This window comes from Macaca nemestrina, chromosome 3 (assembly GCF_043159975.1).
Source record: "Macaca nemestrina isolate mMacNem1 chromosome 3, mMacNem.hap1, whole genome shotgun sequence".
NCBI lineage: Eukaryota > Metazoa > Chordata > Mammalia > Primates > Cercopithecidae > Macaca > Macaca nemestrina.
This window is the reverse complement of record NC_092127.1, coordinates 157,254,930-157,275,757: the sequence shown is the minus strand read 5'-3', so window position 1 is coordinate 157,275,757 and position 20,828 is coordinate 157,254,930. Positions and strand designations below refer to the sequence as shown.

At 42.6% G+C, this 20,828-nt stretch overlaps 1 protein-coding gene across 10 annotated transcripts in view; it reads left to right on the top strand.

Annotated features, from left to right (window-relative positions):
* Positions 1 to 7,074: 7,074 nt before the first annotated feature.
* Positions 7,075 to 20,828, top strand: part of LOC105487724 (ras homolog family member H) — a 136,994-nt gene continuing 123,240 nt past the window's right edge. For 2 of the 10 annotated variants that reach the window (XR_011621343.1, XM_071093693.1), the window contains exon 1: positions 12,770 to 13,273. The gene's annotated coding sequence lies outside the window, so the exon portion shown is untranslated. The other 8 variants (XM_011751325.2, XM_011751328.2, XM_011751330.2 and 5 more) reach the window with 7 other exon arrangements.

The window sequence follows — 20,828 nt, the reverse complement described above, 5'->3', positions numbered from 1 at the left end:
AAAATTAAAGAAAAAAGTGAAAAAATTATCTCCAATTTTACCATTCAGAAACAGTCACTATTACTATTGGGTCTAATTATTTGTTGCCTTTCAGATGTATGAAAAAATTTTTTTCATATTAAATTGGGATTTGGGCTGGGCATGGTGGCTGATGCCTGTAATCCCAGCACTTTGGGAGGCCAAGGCGGGTGGATCATCTGAGATCAGGAGTTTGAGACCAGCCTGGCCAACATGGAGAAACCCCATCTCTACCAAAAACACAAAAATTTTCTGGACGTGGTGGTGCAGGCTTGTAATCCCAGCTACTCGGGAGGCTGAGGCATAAGAGTCACTTGAACCTGGGAGGCAGAGGTTGCAGTGAGCTGAGATTGTGCCACTGCACTCCAGCCTGGGCCACAGACCGAGACTCTGTCTCAAATAAATAAACAAATAAAATAAAAAATAACTTGGGATTTTACTGTATAGATAGTTTAATTTTGTAGCTTACTCTTTATAATAACAAATCTATGTCCCTTTAAAAATAAGTTTTTCTCTATTTTTTGCATGTCTGTCTTCCATTTGATGTGTACCTCTTGTTGTACTATAATGAGTTAATTTGAAAAGTAATTTGTCTTCTGGAAGGGGAAATGCTGTAGAAGTAAATTGATCCAGGGAGTCCCCTTACTCATTGGCTGTGTAGCCTTATGTAAGTTGATTAACCTTTCTCAGCTTCAGTTTTCTTATTTATAAAGTGAAGATGTTGGTAATAATAGTAATAGTTGTTTTTGCTGTTTTATGGTTTTCTTGTGATAAATGATAATATAAAAGGATATTGTAAATTGAATTTGAAAGACAAAAATTTAAAGTTAAAAGAAAACTTAGTAATGTGAATATCCTTTCAAAATATTTTTAGAAATCTCATTATTTTATATTTAGACGATTAATTTAAAAGACAGGAATTAGAGAACAAAAACAATTTTATTTTCCATTTTGAATAATAAATACCATAGTGGTAAGTTTGCTCAAAATTGTAAAACTTGTTTTTGGTAAACATTTGAGAACTTAAATTTATTATTTGGAAAAAACATTTTAATAGAAATTTTGCTTTTTAAAAGGTTTATGTGGTTTAAAAAAAGCAAAAACATTTGTTTATGACTAATCTTGAAATTTTATGTATAATTTAAAATGTCATTTAAGCAGGAAGGTACTCATTTAGGAGAAATTACAAAAATATTTCCTTTTCTTTTAAATGATTAAAAAAATGCACAGCTACAATAATTTAGGTAATAATAATAATAAGGAGAAAGCAGCAGGCTTAGTTTGAAACCAGATCTTGCAATCCTTGACTGCACTTGTCACAAACATGTTTTCCTCTAATGAGCCTCAAGCATTTCCCACTACCTCTTTCTTTTTGAGCACAGACACTGAATTAATTTCCCGGAAACCTCACTTTTTTTATTTCTGAGTACTCCTTTATCTTCCCATGAGAAGAGAAAGCTACTAAAATAGCCCAGGATATGTTTCCCAGATATCATTTCCATTCTAAGGGAAAGTTAAGACAGCGCTTCTAAGAGGTTTGACGCAAAAGCCTCCAGAATGCCTTGTTTTTGGAAGTTTGAATTGGGTTGGAATCCTCTAAATATGACCCTGTGTAAGCTGAGTAATGAGGAAGATGACTTTGCTATGCTCAGCTGTGGTTCAGTGATTCTCCACTGAGAATCAGCTGCTATAAAAATCACTGATTATTATGTAAAACATACTGTGACCAAAGCAATGACAAGGGTTTATAAAGAAAACTTAGGTTGACTTGCTCAATGAAGTTAAGAAAAATAAAAAAAGAGCAGCAACTTTTCATCTGGTTCATATAAATGATAGATGCTCATTACAGAAAATTTGGGAAATACGTAGCTAGGCGGCATGGCTCATGCCTGAAATGCTCAATCGGCCGCTGCTCACCTCCTGCTGTGTGGCCCAGTTCTTAACAGGCCACGGATGGGTGCCGGTCTGCGGCCCCAGGATTAGGGACCCCTGACCTAGCGATTGCCTCTATAAACATTTGCATGTGTGTATACAACAAGTTGAATCCAAATTAGTTTTGTAACCCGCTTTTTTCACTTAATACTATATTGTGAGCATGTTCCCATGTCATTAAAGATTTTTTGATTTGCAGTGAGCTGATATTGTCTGCTTCCTAGGACTGAGCCACCAGGAGCAAAGAAAGGAAACATTGCCTTCCAGAAGAACATGGTTGACTCTGGTGCCCATACTTGTCTCTCTTTCATTGAGCCCATGACTATATTTCCTGATAAGCCATGCCAACTGGTGTCAAGTCTCATCTGGATAACATATTTTGTTGTTGTCATTGTTGTTGTTTTTTTATCTATGGGCCTAATTGCAATTTATAAAGTACGTATTTTCACACAGATATTTTAAAGCTGGTTCTTTTCATGATAATTACATCAGTAATAAAGTGAATGAAATTGACAATTTTACTTAACTGACTCAACATTTATCATTTATCTTGAGCAGGGAATACTTCCAAGACAAGAAATTAATTGGCGAGGAAGAAGGGATATGCTAATCTGAATCTGGCTTCCCAAAGCTTTAGCCAAATTATCCCTGATTTGCCAACAGGTCAAATATAAAATTTCTCTTGAAGTAAGGAAAACTTAAGGAGTGTTCTACGTTCTGGTGAGCTGATTTTCTCAACCATTTTTAATACCGTAAATGGAATCTTTAAAAACAAACAAACAAAATCTACATTCATCCAAAGCCAAAAATCTGTACACATTCTGGACATCTGTGCAAAAAAAAATTTAAAAGGCTACATGGAGTTAAAATGACACTGGTCATTTACTTTCTAACTCAGGACATACCCTGACTTCCTTGTGTTGGTTATATGTCACTATAAGATGCAGTTATTTATTTATTTTTAATTTTTTTCTATTTTTTGTAGAGATGGGGTCTTGCTATGTTGCCCAGGCTGGTCTCAAACTCCTGGTCTCAAGTGATCTTCCCATCTTCGCCTCCCAAAGCACTAGGATTACAAGTGTGAGCCACTGTGCCCAGGCTAAGATGCATTTTACGGCCCGGCGCGGTGGCTCAAGCCTGTAATCCCAGCACTTTGGGAGGCCGAGATGGGCGAATCACGAGGTCAGGAGATCGAGACCATCCTGGCTAACACGGTGAAACCCCGTCTCTACTAAAAAATACAAAAACTAGCCAGGCGAGGTGGCGGGCGCCTGTAGTCCCAGCTACTCGGGAGGCTGAGGCAGGAGAATGGCGTAAACCCAGGAGGCGGAGCTTGCAGTGAGCTGAGATCCGGCCACTGCACTCCAGCCTGGACGACAGAGCCAGACTCCGTCTCAAAAAAAAAAAAAAAAAAAAAAAGATGCATTTTACTCACTTAAGAGAACTAACCTGTTCAGATTATGAATTGACAAGTCATATCAATTCTAGTTTTGAGTGACTTTCAGAAGACAATCACACACTTCATCTACAAATCAGCATATGTCTGTAACATCTTCCACAACTCAGGAGGGCAGATGAAAGCCATTCTCACACATGTCGTTCACATTATCAGCAGAAACTGTGCGGTGGTGGGTGGAATTCCTTTTGTTTAGTTGTATGATGGTGATAGCTAATTAAAATGGCATTTAAAAATGAATGTCTAAAACTTGTGCTAACCCAGGAAAATACAGGCATCTTAGGAATAAGAAGACAAAAAGAGACAAAGAACTATTCTTTAAAAGTGCAAGGAACAGAGAGAGGGCAAGGGAAAAGGTTTCTTCTGGAGTGGGGAGGAAACACAAAACAACAACAAAAGAAAATGTTTATTCTTTTTTGGATGAGAATAAGAGTAGCCTTTGAAATTTAAAATTGATCTTTGTCAATGAGTCATTTGGAATTCAGGATCAGGCAAACTAACTTGAGAGGCTCGGGTACTCATCTAGTGGAGAGACCTAACAAGTAATATTTAAATAATGTAGCTGCAGCCTGAAGTCAAGGATACCAAAGATATTGGCAAAAGTCAGCTGGCTACCATCATAAAGGTGTGCAAAGGTGAAGTATGGAATCAGGCTGTGCTGTTTATTGCCCCTGTGGCCCCGAGCAAGATACTTAATCTTTCTGTGCCTCAGTTGCCTCCTTTGCATATGGAGATAACAATGGTACCTACCTCATAGTTGTTGGGATGATTGGGAAAATGCATATAAAGTGCTTAACTGGGCCCGATGCAGTGGCTCACGCCTGCAACGCCAGCACTTTGGGAGGCTGAGGCAGGCGGATCCCTTGAGCCCATGAGTTTCCAACCAGTCTGGGCAACATAGCGAAACCGGACTCTACAAAAAGTACAAAAATTAGCTGGGCGGGGTGCTGTGTGCCTGTGGTCCCAGCTACTCAGGAGGCTGAGGTTGGGGGGATCACCAGAGCGTGGGAGGCGCAGGTTGCAGTGAGCTGAGATCTGCCTGGGTGACAGAGTGAGACTCTGTCTCAGAAAAAAAAAAAAAGTGCTTAACTGACTAATCTAATGTAGTGCCTAATAAATGGTAAGCCAGTGTGACCATTATTATGAAATTATCAGTATGCTCTGATTACAAAGATCAAGGGAGGCCGGGTGCAGTGGCTCACGCCTGTAATCCCAGCACTTTTGGAGGCTGAGGCGGGTGGATCACCTGAGGTCAGGAGTTTGAGACCAGCCTGGCCAATATGGCAAAACCCCGTCTCTACTAAAAATACAAAAAATTAGCTGGGCATGGTGGTGTGTGCCTGTAATTCCAGCTACTCAGGAGACTGAGGCAAGAGAATCGCTTGAACCCAGGAGGCGAAGGTTGCAGTGAGCCAAGATCACACCACTGCACTCCAGCCTGGCGCCAGAGCGAGACTGTCTCAAAAAAAAAAAACAAAAACAACAACAACAAAAAAAAAACAAAAAAACCCAACCCATCAAGGGAGCAGAGAATAACAAGCTGAAGAAGAAAGCAGCATGGTGGTGCTACGTTTTGAAAAAGCTCCTACAACCCTACAACTCTGGAATTTTCCACTAGGTACTTGGCTATGGTTATAGTTCTCTCTCCATGGGGTCTGTAACGGAAAAGACTTTCAAGGATTCAGAGAAGAGACTCAGAAAGGACTCAGAAAGGTGGAGGACTGAGCAGTTAAGTGGAGGAATGGGGCTGAGAGATGAGCACCAACTTGCCCCGGGGTAAAGCTGCGTGGTCAGCTTCTCCTGCTGGCAGGTATGGATAGAACAGGAAGCGGACTGTGCTTCAGCAAGGAGGAGCCGGGGCTTGGTGATACCCGATGATCATTAAACCTATGGATTTATGCCAGTGTTAAAGACCATTGAACATTATGGTGGGGAGTGCTGGCTCACACCTGTAATCCCAGCACTTTGGGAGGGCAAAGGGGGTGGATCACCTGAGGTCAGGAGTTCCAGACTAGCCTGGCCAACAGGGTGAAACCCTGTCACTATTAAAAATTGTAAAAATTAGTCTGGCATGGTTGTGGGCTCCTGTAATCCCAGCTACTCAGGAGGCTGAGGCAGGAGAATCACTTGAATCCGGGAGGTGGGGTTTGCAGTGAGCTGGGATGGCACCACTGCACTCCAGCCTGGGCAACAGAGCAAAAACTCCATCTCAAAACAACATATATAGGCCAGGCGCGGTGGCTCATGCCTGTAATCCCAGCACTTTGGAAGGCCGAGGGGGGCAGATCACCTAAGGTCAGGAGTTTGTTTAAGACCAGTTTGGCCAACATGGTGAAACCCCATCTCTACTAAAAATATAAAAATTAGCTGGGTGTGGTGGTGGGCCCCTGTAATCCCAGCTACTTAGGAGGCTGAGGCAGGAGAATCGCTTGAACCCGGGAGGTGGAGGTTGTAGTGAGCTGAGATTGTGCCACTGTACTCCAGCCTGGGCAATGGGGAGAGTCTGTCTCAAACACACACACACACACACACACACACACACACACACACACACACACACACAAAATAGGCCATTGAACATTAAAATGGCTTTTGGATATTTTTTAAAAGACTAAATTTTTCATCTTTCTGTCAAGGATGTTCCTGACCATCCTTTTTAAGTATGCACCCTCCAAGTTTTCAATCCCCCTTCCTTACTTTGTTTTTCTTCTTAGTAATTAGCTCCCTGTAACATATTCTACTACTAGAGTTTCACGTTCATTGCTTGTGTTCCTAGTATGTAGATATAAACTCCGTCGAGCAGGCTGTTTTTGTTCTTGTTGTTCACTGCTATCTCCCTAGCACCTAGCCCAGTGCTCAATCAGGATTACAGCAAGTGTTCAGTAAATGTTTGTTGAATGAAAGGAAAAATTCTAATTTAGCTTAGGGCATTTGTAGTGGGGCAACCAGATGGCTTCAGGAGGCACTTCTGAAGATTCTGCATTGCTCAGATTATGCATAAGGAATAAAGTATCATTAACAATTTGGTTTTAAATGTTCTGTATCCTTTTAACTCATCACGACAATAAACACATGACATTAGAATCCTCTGATGTGTGAGCTTCTATGACTTTATTCCACATGAATTTGGGCCCTGCCAAAGCTTCTCAAATTTTGCAGTTCAACAGTTGTTATTTAAAGAGGGGGTAGGGATGGAGGGGGAAAAACTCCAGAAAGCAAACATCCAAAACAGGAGTGGCTAATAACAGCCACTACGTATTGAGTATTTACTGTATTCCAAGCACTAGTCAGCTTTTTTTTTCTTTTCTTTTCTTTTTTTTTTAAATAAACCTCTTCCAAGTTAGATATTATACCTGTTTTGCAGATGGGCAGATCAGGGTCTCATCTTTAGTAATAAGTGGAGCCAGGATTTGCATCTTGTTTTGTCTGAATCCAAATTTGTATTTCTCCAAAATTTCAGATTGCCTTTTAGTGTAAGCTTCAACCTGTTCCCTACAGAACAGCGAGGAGATCTGTTATTTTGAAAAGATGGCAAGTTAACACTCGGTCTGCCCTGCCTCACAACTGAAATGTTTGCAGCACCCGCTGTGAGCAGATGTGCTGGGTTGCAGTTACCCTGTGATGTTTGTGCTCAAACTGAAGATCCCTATCAATGCAATGAGTAAGACACAAGTTTGAGAAGAAGCAGTGATGACCTTCTTCTTCACTCCTCCCGCTGATGAATTTCTACATCACTGTGCGTGTCCTGTGCTTTGCAGTCATTCCCTAGGAGCGCGGGCACTTGACCCAAAGATACTGCTCTTACTAACACTACATTTTAAACTCCTCCTCTGGACTCACTCCCAGAGCCTGCAGCACAATCTTTAAAAACTTTGTCAATGATGGCAAAATCTTTTTCCTTTTAGAGTGGATTTGATTTTAGGAGACAGCCATTCGGAGCTACATCCAGTGAATAAGGTGGGTTAAAAAGCCAGGTACTATTTTGAGTCAAAAACAAGTTGTGAACAGAATGCAGAGATACTGGTTTTGTTTTGTAGTTGATTAAGCTGTCTCTCAAGGATATTGTAAAAAGGGTCTAAATGCACTTTGACTAATGTCTGCGATATTGCAAAAGTGCATCAACTATCGAGGGACTGCTTTGAAGGGAAACGGTCATTTGACTACATTTGCTCTGCTCTGACAGGCTTTTTTAAAAAAAGGTGTATCATAACTTTAGAGCCACAGCTTGAATTATCACTTCGGATGCTATCATCTTCCACAACAAGACCCTGTCTTCTTATGAATTATGGCTCTGCAATAAAAAGAACCAGGATGTGAATGTTTGCTAGATCAACACAGTTATCCAGGGCAAACAAACCAGAATAAACATGGCAGTTGAGAATCCTGAGAACCAAATATTCACTGAAACAAAAAGCAATATGTTATGATACATTAACATATTTAAAGAGAAAATAAATGATGAGAATAACAGCAGGGGAAATGGTGTTTTTATGGTTATGGCAATAAGAGGGAAGCTAGAAGATGTTTCAAATGCTATTATCTGGTTAGGCAGGGTGGTTTTTTTTTTTTTTTTACAATGAATTAAAATGCAGAAAGAGGAAATCACCCATGAGATTTCTAGCCTGTGGCATTTTGAAGCTATTTCAATATTCTGAATTTAGAAAGTATTTTATATCAATGTATTTTTACACTAAAAGTTACATCAGAATTAAGATCATTCTCTTAACATTTTATAGTTCTTATCATGAAATCTCTCAATCAGAAAGAAAGGATATTTTGTTTTAATACAGTTGTTCATCATCCAGTGGGGAACTGGGTGAGAATAATTGCAATATGACTAATGGCCTGGGTTTGAAATTCAGAGCCTTCAGACAAGGTCTTAGTACATATTACCTATCTTCACAACTCACTGAAATATTTTATTAGGTGGCATAAATGAGGGTCTGTGTAAACATTAAAAGCTACCCACTGAATCTAAATCATTTCAGTTAATATGCTAATAGCAAGGGGGAGGCAAAGGCATCTCACTAACCCAGCGTTGAAATTATTTAGTAGATGAATCATGTCTCAAGGTTTCTAAGATTTACTATTCATACAATTACAATTGTCATTAAGAGTTTTCGCTGGTGTAAGTGGCATAACAGCTTTGCAATGAGCAAACATAGTGCTTATGCATGAGTTCAGGGTACACAGGTAGTTGTCATATTATTTTAAAAACCTCAGTAAAAGAGGTCTTTGTTCACAGGAGACTATTAAAGTAAAAGTAAGCTGTTCTTTTGCCATGTCAGAGAACATTTCTGATGCAGGTGGTTTTGAGAAAGTAAGTCTTTGCTTTTTCACCTTGACCTGACTGGGACCGTTTGCACAGAGAATCCTGGAGGGGGCATGTTTAGGGCCAAGAAAATGGGCCTTGGGCCTCGGGGCTCTGGCTGCTCCTCCTTGCCCGCGCTGGTTCAGTTCTCTCTGTGGGGAGGCAGCGGGAGTGACCGGCCAGGACAGATGAATGGGGTGAATCTTGGTTCTGGTTTTCGTAGGCCATAGGGTCTTATGCAAATCATTTAACCAGTTGAAGTCTCTGTTTCCTTGGCTGTTAAAATAGGGTTTAAAGTGTTTACTGTAAAGGGCAGCTGTGAGGCTGTGAGATGGGAGAATCAATCTACTGGTCAGAAAGCGGTTGTTGAATGACTGTTCGGTGCCTGGGATTTCTGAGTGAGCAAGGCTGGACCCCGAGCCTTGGGACCTCTGAAGTGAACACTACAGGGCCGTTTGGTGAGTGCTCCGGCTGTGTTAACACAACGTGCTGTGGAGCCCCTGGGAGGGCACCTCACTGGGCTTGCAGGGGAGGTGGGTGGTGGCTGCAGATGGCTTCCTGGAAGATGGCTCAGAGGGGGCCTCTGAGTCCCAGTTAGGGACTGCGGACCCATGGTTTCCTTCCTCCTGCCACTCTGAAGTCCCCAGGATTTCCCCCTACCCCATCCCAAGGACGGACCACACAGCATCAGAAGGGACACGCTGTGGGGCTCGGGTGCGTGTGTGTCTGTGAATGTGTGCATGTATTTTCAGCATTTGCTTCCTCCTCTCACCACTACCCCTGTCGGTTAAAAGTCTGTTAAAAGAATGAGAACGAGAGAGAGAGAGAGAGAGAGGAGAGGAGGGGCGGGGTGGGGGAGGAGGGGAGTGGGGAGAGAGAGAGACACCAAAAAGACATTTTCAAGAAAGGAAGAAAATTAGATGGCGACCCCCTGTCCCCTCTGTCTAAGAAAATCCTCTCTGAGATTAAACTGTGTGAAGATTAGAGGTGTGTAAGTCAGGAGTAGGAGGAAGCCCAGTGCTGGACTGTACTAGATCATCTAAAACTGGCAATTCCAGGCACAGAAAGCCAGTTCTTCGGATGCAGAAGGATGGTCAGCCATGGGGTGAAAGGGACAGGGGTCTCGCAGCCAGGCACGACAGTGCCCTTCCTAGTCCCTTCCAGGATGGGATGGGAGTGCTTGTGCCTGAGGACACCCAGTCCATCCCGACTCTGGAGTATGTCTCCACTTTCGTGCAGAAAATGGTACAAGGCCTGAGGCCTGGAGCTCGTGATAAATCATGCTGGTGGCGTTTCTAGCTTTGTTTCCCAAAGGGCAGAGCCTCACCTCCCTTTCTACTTAGGAGATGGAGGGGGTCTGTCCGTACAGGAAGCTGTCCTTGTGTGACTCCTCTGCTTTCTGAAGGGGAGACAGTGTCCCCCTTAAAGGACACTGGATCTCTTGTTGGAGGGGCAACCAGTTTTGAACTCTTTGCCTCTTTAAATCTTTTAGAAACTTGAATGAGACAAACTTTTTATCCTGAATTTTCTGAAGCATATCTGAAATCATTTTTCTTTATTATTATTAGTAGTAGTATTATTTAAGCTGAAGTCTCACTCTGTTGCCCAGGCTGGAGTGCAGTGGTGTGATCTCAGCTCACTGCAACCTCTGCCTACCGGGTTCAAGCAATTTTCCTGCCTCAGCCTCTTGAGTAGCTGGGATTACAGGAATGCACCACCATGCCCGGCTAATTTTTGTATTTTTAGTAGAGGTGGGGTTTCACCATGTTGACCAGGCTGGTCTCGAAATCCTGACCTCAAGCGATCTGCCCTCCTCGGCCTCCCAAAGTTTTGGGATTATAGGCGTGAGCCACCGCACTCTGCCTATTATTATTATTATTATTATTATTTTAGAGACTGGGTCTCGCTATATTGCTCAGGCTGGTCTTTGACTCCTGGCTCAAACAATTCGCCTGCCTCGGCCTCCCAAAGTGTGGAGATTATAGGCATGAGCCACTGTGCCCGGCCCATGAAGTCATTTTTCATCTCTGGATAAAGCTGGAACATCAAAGCAGTGTTGTGGCATGGCACACTCTGTTAATCTCCTGCTGCATTCTCCCCGCCGCACGCCCTGGAGTTGCTTTTAGTGAACTCTTTGGTGAGATGCAATCAGCATACATGGAGGAAAAGTGTAAGGAACCACCTCACAGACTTGTGGCTGGCTGCATGGAGTCTAAACATGGTGTTTCACTTCAGCCATGTTGTCTCTCTCTGGGAATCCAGGGGGCAGAGTTCCTCTTTAATCTCAGCACTGGGGAGCCAGGGAGGCCTCATGGTTCTGAGCTCTTTGTTTATGTTTCTTCCGTGGGCAAAGAGTTTTCTGGGTGGTGGTAGTTCCTGCTTCATACCCGTTGCTGAAGAGCGTAGAGCCACATGGCATACATTCTCTGTAATTAACCTTACCCCAGTTTTAGTGTCGCTTTTGTCTTCACTTCTCTTGGCCTCGTTTTCATATTTCTTGTTTTTAATTGTTTCATTTTGCTAAGGTGTAAGTATTTTTGCAAGATGCTCTAAATCCTTTGATGAACAAAACCAGAAGTAAATAAAGTGTCCACAAGCTTATGTTCTGCTCAGCGGATAACATCACCATGGTGATCTGGCTTTCCACAGAGGATTTTCCCTTTCTTTCCTTTCTTTCTTTTCTTTCTTCCCTTCCCTCCCTTCCCTTCCCTTCTTCTGTCTCGTTCTCTCTCTCTCTCTCTTTTTGAGACAGAGTCTTGCTGTGTCCCCAGGCTGGAGTGTGGTGGTGGATCGCAGCTCATTGCAACCTCAACCTCATGGGTTCAAGCAATCCTGCCTTGGACTCCTGAGTAGCTGGGACTACGGGTGTGGTTGCTCAGCTAATGTTTACATTTTTGTAGAGATGGGATCTCACTATGTTGCCCAGGCTGGTCTCGAACTCCTAGGTTCAAGCAGTGCTCCCCCCTTGGCCTCCCAAAGTGCTGGCATTATAGGTGTGAGCCACCACCACCACACCTGGCCTCCCACAGAGGATTTTCTAGAAGATAATGTGCTCTTCGGAAGGCTCAAGGATCTCAGCTGGCAGATTGAGTTCTTACTATGCATCAACAAATTGACACTTGGGTTCATATGAAAGTCTTGTGAACTTGGTAATTGTGTGTCTATTGATAAGAATGCTCTCCTCGTACCATTGATTCCCTCTACAACTGTGCTGCAAGCACAGTCATCTGCTTTCACTTCTTTGAACATGCCAACTTCTTTCCTACCTCGGGGCCTTTGCATGTACTGTTCGCCTCTGCTTGGAATGTTCTTTCCTCCTTCTCATCCATTAGAGTGGCAGCAGCACTTTAGAATAATCAGAGGGGTTTAAAATAATATTGACGTCCGGTCCCCACCCAGCCCAATTAAACTCAAATCTTTGAGTGTGGGGCCGATGCACTGATAAAATAAAATAAAAGGCATGGAGTTGATTTTATCCTTATGGCCGGCAGGTGTTTTGACCAAGCTATCACTGTGAGCGGTAGCATCAACAGTTACTCAGGGATTCGGGGCACAGGGGGGTGTGACCACATCACGAAAGTTCCATTTGTTGGGTTAGGCGTTTAGCCATAACCTAAGTAGTTGCAGATGGTCTCTACACCTGGATTGCCCATTAGGACAAAACAAGTAAACTTGTGTTTTTAGGCAAATAATGAAACTCTGAGGAGTCTGAAAAAGCAACTCATCGCCAGGTACCTCCCAGCCCAGGTGCCCATCCACACAGGGGTGAACGCACGGCGGGGGCTGCTTGAACTCTTACTAAGCCTGTTCTTTGCAAAATATTATTTGATAGTGTTTAATGCAGCAAAGCAAGGCAGACAACCCACCTCCTGTTTTCCCCGAGCTGATGTGAGGGAAGTTCTAAGGTGCTGTTTCCTAAGCTCAGATTAACCAAGACGGATCAGTGGCATGGACTTTTTTTTTTTTTGTAATTTTACTTCCATGAGGAATCATTTGGACTCTTCGGTCTTCCATTCTTCAGTTTTACGCTGGGCTTTGCTGGAGGAAAATGGGGCGAAGCGGGAGAGAAATACAGTCTCGGAGTGGGGTGGGAGATAAATTCAACACAAACCCAGCGGTGCAGCAAAGGCCTTATTCTGCCTCTGATCTGGGGAAGTTTCATATTCTAATGGAGAGAAACGCACGTGCACACACACCCCCCTAAACCCACACAAATGAAACCCCCTCTGCGGAGAAGCCGGCTGCAGGAAACTGACTTAGGCACAGGAACTTGCTAATCTCTGTTGTCACATTCGGATTGCTCCTGCTGCCTCACGCACACTAAACCCAGCCATCTTGGGGTGGACTCCCTGCCAGCCCAACTCTTGTATTTTCAGTTCTTCTAGTGTGAACCAGTTAATGTTCTCGGGAGCGAGGGAGAGGTTAATCCTAGGAGGAAATCAACCACAGTGAAAAGGCTTGGGCCGCTTTTGTTTTCACATCATTTTGCTGAACAAATTTGATTTCCGGAGTCAGTCATTTTACTGTCAAGAAATTCCTTCGGCGTTCTGCAACAGGTAAGGATTTTGCTTCTTTGAAAGTATTTCTTTGGTGTCAAAAGAAATTTTTCTAATTTTGTTTAGCTTTTACTCTAGGCCAAACGTTGTAACGACTCTGATCTACCTGCTGTAAGGTGTAGAACCAATTCATAGTGGGACGGACGGGGGGTGTTGCTTTGATATTCAGTGCCCCTCACCACAGTCCTAACAAGATTTTTGAAACATTAAAAGTTACAGTCGTTGGCTTTTTGATTTTCCAGATATTCTAGAGAATGCATATGCTTGTGACTGACTGTGGCTGGGCTCAACTGTATGGGTAGTTTAAATACTACCCAAGGTTTGATGAAGTAAATCTAAAGACTAAGTTGTGCAAATCTGAACTTTAAAGTTGTCTAGTTCAGAAATGAAACAGAACCGAAATTCTAAATGATGTAGATTTCAATCTGGAACTTCTAGCTTGTGTTTTTCACCTCTTGCCAATGCTAATGTCCATTTCCCAAAAGTGCTCTGTGATGTATAACATGTAGTTTTTAATTAAATTTAATTTTTCTTCTGAGGTGGTTTGATTTGGAGATATGCTATGAGGTACCAGTCAGTAGCCTGAGTTGTAACTAAACAAAGTTTGGGAAATCACTGGTTTTAGGTGCTTTACTAAATGAAAGTTGCCATTGAAGTATTCAAGCAGGCAACAAGTAGTTGGTGATCCCTTACTGGTTCTAAGCTGGTGCTGTGGAGGATATAAGAAAAATATTTTAAAAATCTCTACTTCGAAGGGCCGTATAATCTAGTAGTCGTGATAAGAAGTAAAATTTAGGAAGCAGTGCAAGATGAGAATTCAGTGATGAGTGGGGAGCACAGGCTTGAAGAGTTCTGTGAATTCTGTGGAGGTGGTCTGGGGGCAAACTGGAGTCGTCGGGAAGATCTGGGCTTTGGAAGGATGCGAAGTGTTGGTAGAAGAAGAAGGGGAAGGTGATTTCAGACTAGGAGGACCTTGTGGGCAAAGGCACAAAGGCGAGGCTGACGTGGAGATGATAAGGCCAGTTGAAGAGACACTGGAGAAGAGAAGATAGTTTGTTTTACACATTGCAGGAAATCAGATTAGACGGTTAGGGTGTGGACGCAAAAGGGAGGACCTTGCAGGCAATGGGGAGAAGTGACCCCATTCAATAGTCACTGGTCTCCCTCTGCCCTGGGCTGCGCCTCCTCGGCTCTCACGGCACTAGCAGAATTCCACGTGAGAGGAAGCTTGTCGAGTGTGGCCTCTTCCCACTGGGGCTGCTTTCTGCATCCGTACACCTGACTGTGGGCCTCCATTTGCCCTCTACTGTCTTCCCTTGGGACATCATTTACGCAGAGAAAGGTTCGTGTGGCTCGGGGTACAGGTAAGACCTCCACCTCTGGTTTCTACATTTTAAGGAGGCCTTTCAATTATCCGGGAATTAAAGTGGTCTTCCTCTTGGGAGGACGAGTTGGTTGATGAATGATAAGCAAGTCTCTATTCCTCAAAAGCCAGTCCCCAAATTCCATGAAATACGTGTTACTTTCTTTGCATGTCTAAATGAGATGGCACGGGTATGCTTCTGTTCTTTTTCTGGACGTTGTTTAGAGAGTCAGTAGATCGTAATAATTCAGACACTATTTTTCTGGACCATAAAATATCTGAACCCATTTAATAACAAACATACAGCATGGTGAATAAGAACCCAACTTTTGAACCTGATCGCTTTGCATTGAATCCCCATTCCATCATTTCTGGGCTGTGGGAACCTCAGACAAGTTACTTCACTTCTTCAGTGCTCAGAGTTTTTAAAAAAATTCACAAAATAACTCAAATAACACTAATAATAACTGAAAATACCTACCTCAGAGAGTTGTTGCAGAGATCAAATGAGATAAAACATGTAAAGCATGTAGCCTAGTGCCTAATTAAAAAAAAATCTCTCAATAGATACAACTCTTATGATTCTTCTTAAGGACTTGGCTATTGACATAAATGAAGGTGTTATGAGCCCTGGCTTAAGAGCAAGAAGCCTGCAAATCCCAACGTTCTCCTAATCCCAACATTCCTTTCCAGGGAAAGTGGGGGGTGACAGGTGGAGACTGGGAATTAACATTTTTTGAGCACCAAATATGGACAAGGCACAGGGTTGGATGTTTTTCTAGTGGGAATACATATGAAGAAAGGAAAACAAGCTTGGAAACTGCTATTTTAAGCCTTTCTGTAACAGTTTCTCTAGCTTATGAGAGAGGTCCTCTGAGTAGCTGCTGCATTACTTGTGGGCCTCCTTGTTTGATGTTGCTCTCTGAATGCTTGGGTGGAATTCTAGAGGTGATTTTCATTAGAGGCAGAGAGCGCGACCTTTCTTCCTTGCCCAGTTTAAATTAAATTATTCTATCTTACAATGTGTTAATTTTGGTGCTAACAAAGCACAACTACAATTCCATTTCTACTTACGAGTGGGGATTGTTGTGGCATTAAGTGCTTATTTGGGTTCAGGATGCTTGGATCTAGGTGAAAGCCAAGATTAAAAAGCATCCTGCTTTCCCCTTCCACTCTCTAGGTTATAAATATTTTTTGGATTAAAAGCCTCCTATAAAAAATGGAAATCCACCTGGTGTGTTAATTGTGCAGGGGATTCCTAATTATGTGCGCAGATGACTTGAGTCAAACGGTGGTAGTGTTCCTTCTAGAGTCCCACTGGTGTCCTAAGGTAGGAGACTCTGGAGCTTTGTGTATGAAAAGGGATGGGCACAAGTCAGGATGGGGTGCACAGGTGGAGGCTGGGAGGCAGCATGACAGAGTGGGGGGCTGGGGTGGGCAGTGAGAGCAAGGAGGGTGTCAGAGATGGAAAGGATGACCCAGGGGGGTGGTAGGGTGCCTGAAACTTAGGGCTCCTCCGTGGCTCTGTAGCCGTTTCACTCTAGCAACTGCTTGAATGCCCTGAACAACCTTTTGACGACTTGCACAAGAAGTTCTCATGCTGTTGCCGGGATGTGGACAGTTGTTCAGCGGTAATGATCATGTGTCTGCTGTTTCAGTGTGGAATAGTGGTTTCTAAAGCTGGCTGGACAGCAAAACCACTTGGGGAGCTTTTAAGAAACTGAAATTCCGTGTCTCATATCCCAACCCTCACATGAGATCCGGGAATCTGTGTGATTAAAAAATGCAAGCCCTAAAACAACTTGGAAAGTGGTCGTTTTACAGGTGGGGATTTAGGAACCAGGAATCCAGAACTGTCCTACCAGGGCCCCAGAAACTGTAAGTTGAATAGTGCTGAAATGAGGCAAATTGATCTATTCTGTATTGTGATTAATATTTTTACACAGAAAGTATTTTCCTTTGTTTTGAATTTATTCCTTGAGATGAGTTACTGGGAGTGGGGTGACTGGGTCAAAGGTGTGAGGATGTTTAGCTCAGTCCTACCTACCTTTTAACATGCAAACATAGGGCGCCACTAATTTAAAAACCAAAGTGTTGTATACATCTAGAAGCTACATATTATTCCGGGGCAGTCCAAAGAGGGGAAGCTGCTTTCAAGCAAGAAAGTGCCAAATCACATTCTTTTCTGGTAAAATAGAATGCTAATGAATTGCTTTTGGAAGAAATTTCCAGAGCATTGCTAAATGTTCAAGTGTTTCTCAGAGCATAAGTTGAACCTTTCTTATCTCTGCACTCAGTTTCTCGTAAAACAGAAGTCACAGTGACCTCTTCCTCATTTCGTAGAAAAGAAAACCAAGGAAGAGAGTGGTTAAGAAACAGAAGATACGGGTCTCATCACATTTGCCTGAGAACTACATATAGTCATCCATTCAGTGCCTCGTTAAGTAAACAAATGATCGAATCGTTTGTATACATGATCTCATGGAAAAAACACCGTAAAATGAATGCTTGAGGGTGGGTAGACGGAATTATTCAACCCAGACAGGCATTAGATGTTCACTCTATCCCCCTTTTTTTTGCATTAGATTTTGTTCATTATTTGTATCATCTGTGGACCTAAAAGCATGCTCATTGTTTGTCACACAGATGGGAACAGGGTGAAATTTCAATGATTTCAATTAAAAAAAAAAAAAAAGATGTGCTCTTGCAAAATATCAAGGGAGATGTTTACAGTGGTGTTCTAGAACAGGCTCGCTTACAAGTGCTGATTGTCATATTTTCAGAAATTTTCCAAGCCACTGAAGTTACTGACTTCTCTTTATCTGTATTATGGAAATGCTGTATTATAATGTGCTATCTGAGCATCTCTTTTCAATTTTGCATTCAGCGATGTCATGTTGGTGGCTTGAAATTGGCTATGGTAAAAGTATTTACACTGTGAAAATCAGCAAACACAGTAAATCAGGCTCCCTACCTTTTTTTTTTCGGGGCGCGGGGGGGCAAGCATGTTGTTAAACATTTACTAGCATACTACTGAGGAACTGTGTAAAATACAAATATGGCGATTTGACAATATGTACCAAGAGCCATTAAAGTGTTCATACACTTTGATCCATTCATTCCACCCCTGCAAATTTATTCTGAATAAATAATTCAAAGAAGAAAGAAATAAAATGCATGAACATATTCATCGTATTATCACGTATAGCAGCAAAATCTGAAAATAACCTAAACACTAAGCAATAGGGGCTCTGGCAACATTAACTCCAGGAGATTTTTTTTTTTTTTTAAAGACAGGGTCTTGTTTTGTCACGCAGGCTGGAGTGCAGTGGTGTAATCACAGCTGACTGCAGCCTTGACCTCCTGTGCTCATTTGATCCTCCTGCCTTAGCCTCCCAAGTAGCTGGGACCACAGGTGTGTGCCACCACACTTGGCTAACCTTTTATTTTTTGTAGAGATGGGGTCTCACTTTGTTGCCCAGGCTGGTCTCCATCTCCTGGGATCAAGTGATCCTCCTGCCTCGGCCTCCCAAAGTGCTAGGATTACAGGCACGTCACTGAGCACAGCCCGTGGGTTGTTTTAAAGTCATTAAAAATCATAGTTATGACAGTTATGAAAATATATTTGATATGATATTAGGTTAGAAAAGCAGAATTAAAATTTTTAATTACGTTCTGATTTTGTTATGAATAAGAATTAAATGTGAGCTGTAAAAAAAATGACAGCATTTGGTATGTTAGAATGGTGAAATAGGAGAACTTGTTTTTATTTCGTTTATGGTGGTCGTGGTGTGTGCATTTAAGAAATTTGGAGAACCCCTGTTAATAAGTGATCTTGAGTAGTTGTAATATTTAGGAGGAAGGCTATGAGTTTTGTGAACCATATGGGGCTTACCTTTAACCAATCGATGTTACTGTGAATCCCTGGGCAGGGTATTGTAAAGGGAGTTTGGAGCTGGGCAGTGTGAGCTGTGGATGCTAAAGGGGTTTCTTTAGAGCAGCTTAAGGAGGAGGAGGAAGTAAGTAACTGTGTCCTGAGGACTTGCTAAAGTAGACCGCAAGGCCTGAGAAATAGCCCAGAGAAAAGCTACCATCAAAGGCCAGAGAGACGGGGGAAAGAAGGTTTCTTAGGAAGAGACCATGAGATGCTGATCTCAGAGGTAAACAAGATGGATAAGAAAATAGCTCCATTTTGACCCGAAAAAAATAGGGGCTGAAACCAGAGAGGAAATGATTTTGGTAAAGCAACGGTTCTCAAGTTTTATTTATTTATTTATTATTTATTTATTATTTTTTGAGACGGAGTCTCACTCTGTCGCCCAGGCTGGAGCGCAGTGGCGGGATCTCAGCTCACTGTAAGCTCCGCCTCCCGGGTTCACGCCATTCTCCTGCCTCAGCCTCCCGAGTAGCTGGGACTACAGGCGCCCGCCACCTCGCCCGGCTAGTTTTTTGTATTTTTAGTAGAGACGGAGTTTCACCGTGTTAGCCAGGATGGTCTTGATCTCCTGATCTCGTGATCCGCCTGCCTTGGCCTCCCAAAGTGCTGGGATTACAGACAGGCGTGAGCCACCGCGCCTGGCCGGTTCGTTTTAGTGTGTTTGAGAATCACCTGAATGAGTGGGGGAAGAGTTAATTTAGCATCCAGGTTCCATCTCCATGCATTCTGATGCGGTTGGTCTGGACGTTGGCAGGAACATGCATTTTTAACAAATCCTCGCACCCTGTGAAGACTCCAATGTGAATTACCTGAAAATTACACTTTGAGAAACACTAGTGGAATAAAGGTAACAGTTTGGTTTTGTCCAGGGAAGGTATATCTGTGAGTGTGTGAGAGTGTGTGTGTGTGTGTGTGTGTGTGTGTATTGTGGGTGGTTACTTAAAGGCTCAGAATTGAAGGACTTATAATATAAAAGGGGAATGAAAACAGAGAAAGCCCAGAGGGACAAGTTATTTGTTATAGAAACAAACAGCACAAAACAGGAAGCTGTACATATGATATTCCTTAAAGGAATATAGTTTGTGGCACAAAATTCTCTTCCATAGTTAAACAGTTTTGTCCGGCATCTGAACAAATTAAAAGTAGCCATGGCCAGGGGAACTACGAGCACAGAGAAAGAAGGTCATGGGGAGAGTCTGGGGCCCATAAACAGTCTCTTTCCGGCCATAGAGAGGTGGTTGTTAAACCCGTAGTAGAATATGGGAGAGCTATGGACAGAAAACACTCTGGACCTTACTGTATGATAACATTATGTTAAAGAAGAAAAGAAAGTATATTTTTTGATGAAATGTAGTATTTTATATACAGAACTGAGCACTCAAAATAGTCATAACAATTAGACTTATGCCATAACAACCTTATATCACAAAATAAACATATGAAAGTGCATGACATCACAGTAGCCACGGTTCTGAGATTATCTGCTTCACCTGGCTTTGGAAATTTAGTGATTGTAATAGCTTTCAAATAGCCTTCAATGTCTTGTGCTCTTCTTACGGTGGAGACGATTCTTTTACTTTACTCACATTCCCCATCATCAGGGCCTCTAATCTCTCGAGACATGGTGTGGTAAATCGAGGATAAGTTAACGACCCATCTTAACACTGGAGGCGCAACTCACAGGGTCTGTTGGATGTGCAAGGGTCTAACACTTGAAATCAGACCTCTTTCTACAAGCACGCGCTGACTATTCTATTCCCCACCTAACAGGGTTTTTAATGGACTGATTGGCTTATGCTTTGGAGCAATGTTTCCTAATCACTATTTTTGGTCACGGATTCGTTTGACGATGTAATGAGAGCCAAAGGCTTTCTCATACAGGGACATGAACATTTGCCGCAGAGGCTTAGGGGATATAAGGACCCTCTAAAACCCATTCACGGACTCTCAGGGATCCAGAGGCCTCATGTGAGGAGCTCCGGCCTCAGCAGAGGGATTATTGCAGAGGAAGTTCTGGTTATTACTGACATCAGATTAATCTCCTAAAGACTGAAATGCTGCTTCTCCAACTGATGGCTGAAATGAGGGTAAGATGGCAGATACATGTGTAGATTTATAGCATCAGATCCTTAAAATGAGTAGCATGCGGGGCTAGAGTTGGTTCCCTTCAGATAACATGATTAATGCTCTAAATGGTTAGTTCTGAATTCTCTCAAGTGAAGCCAGGGTGGGTTCCCATTTGGGAAAGCAGCCTC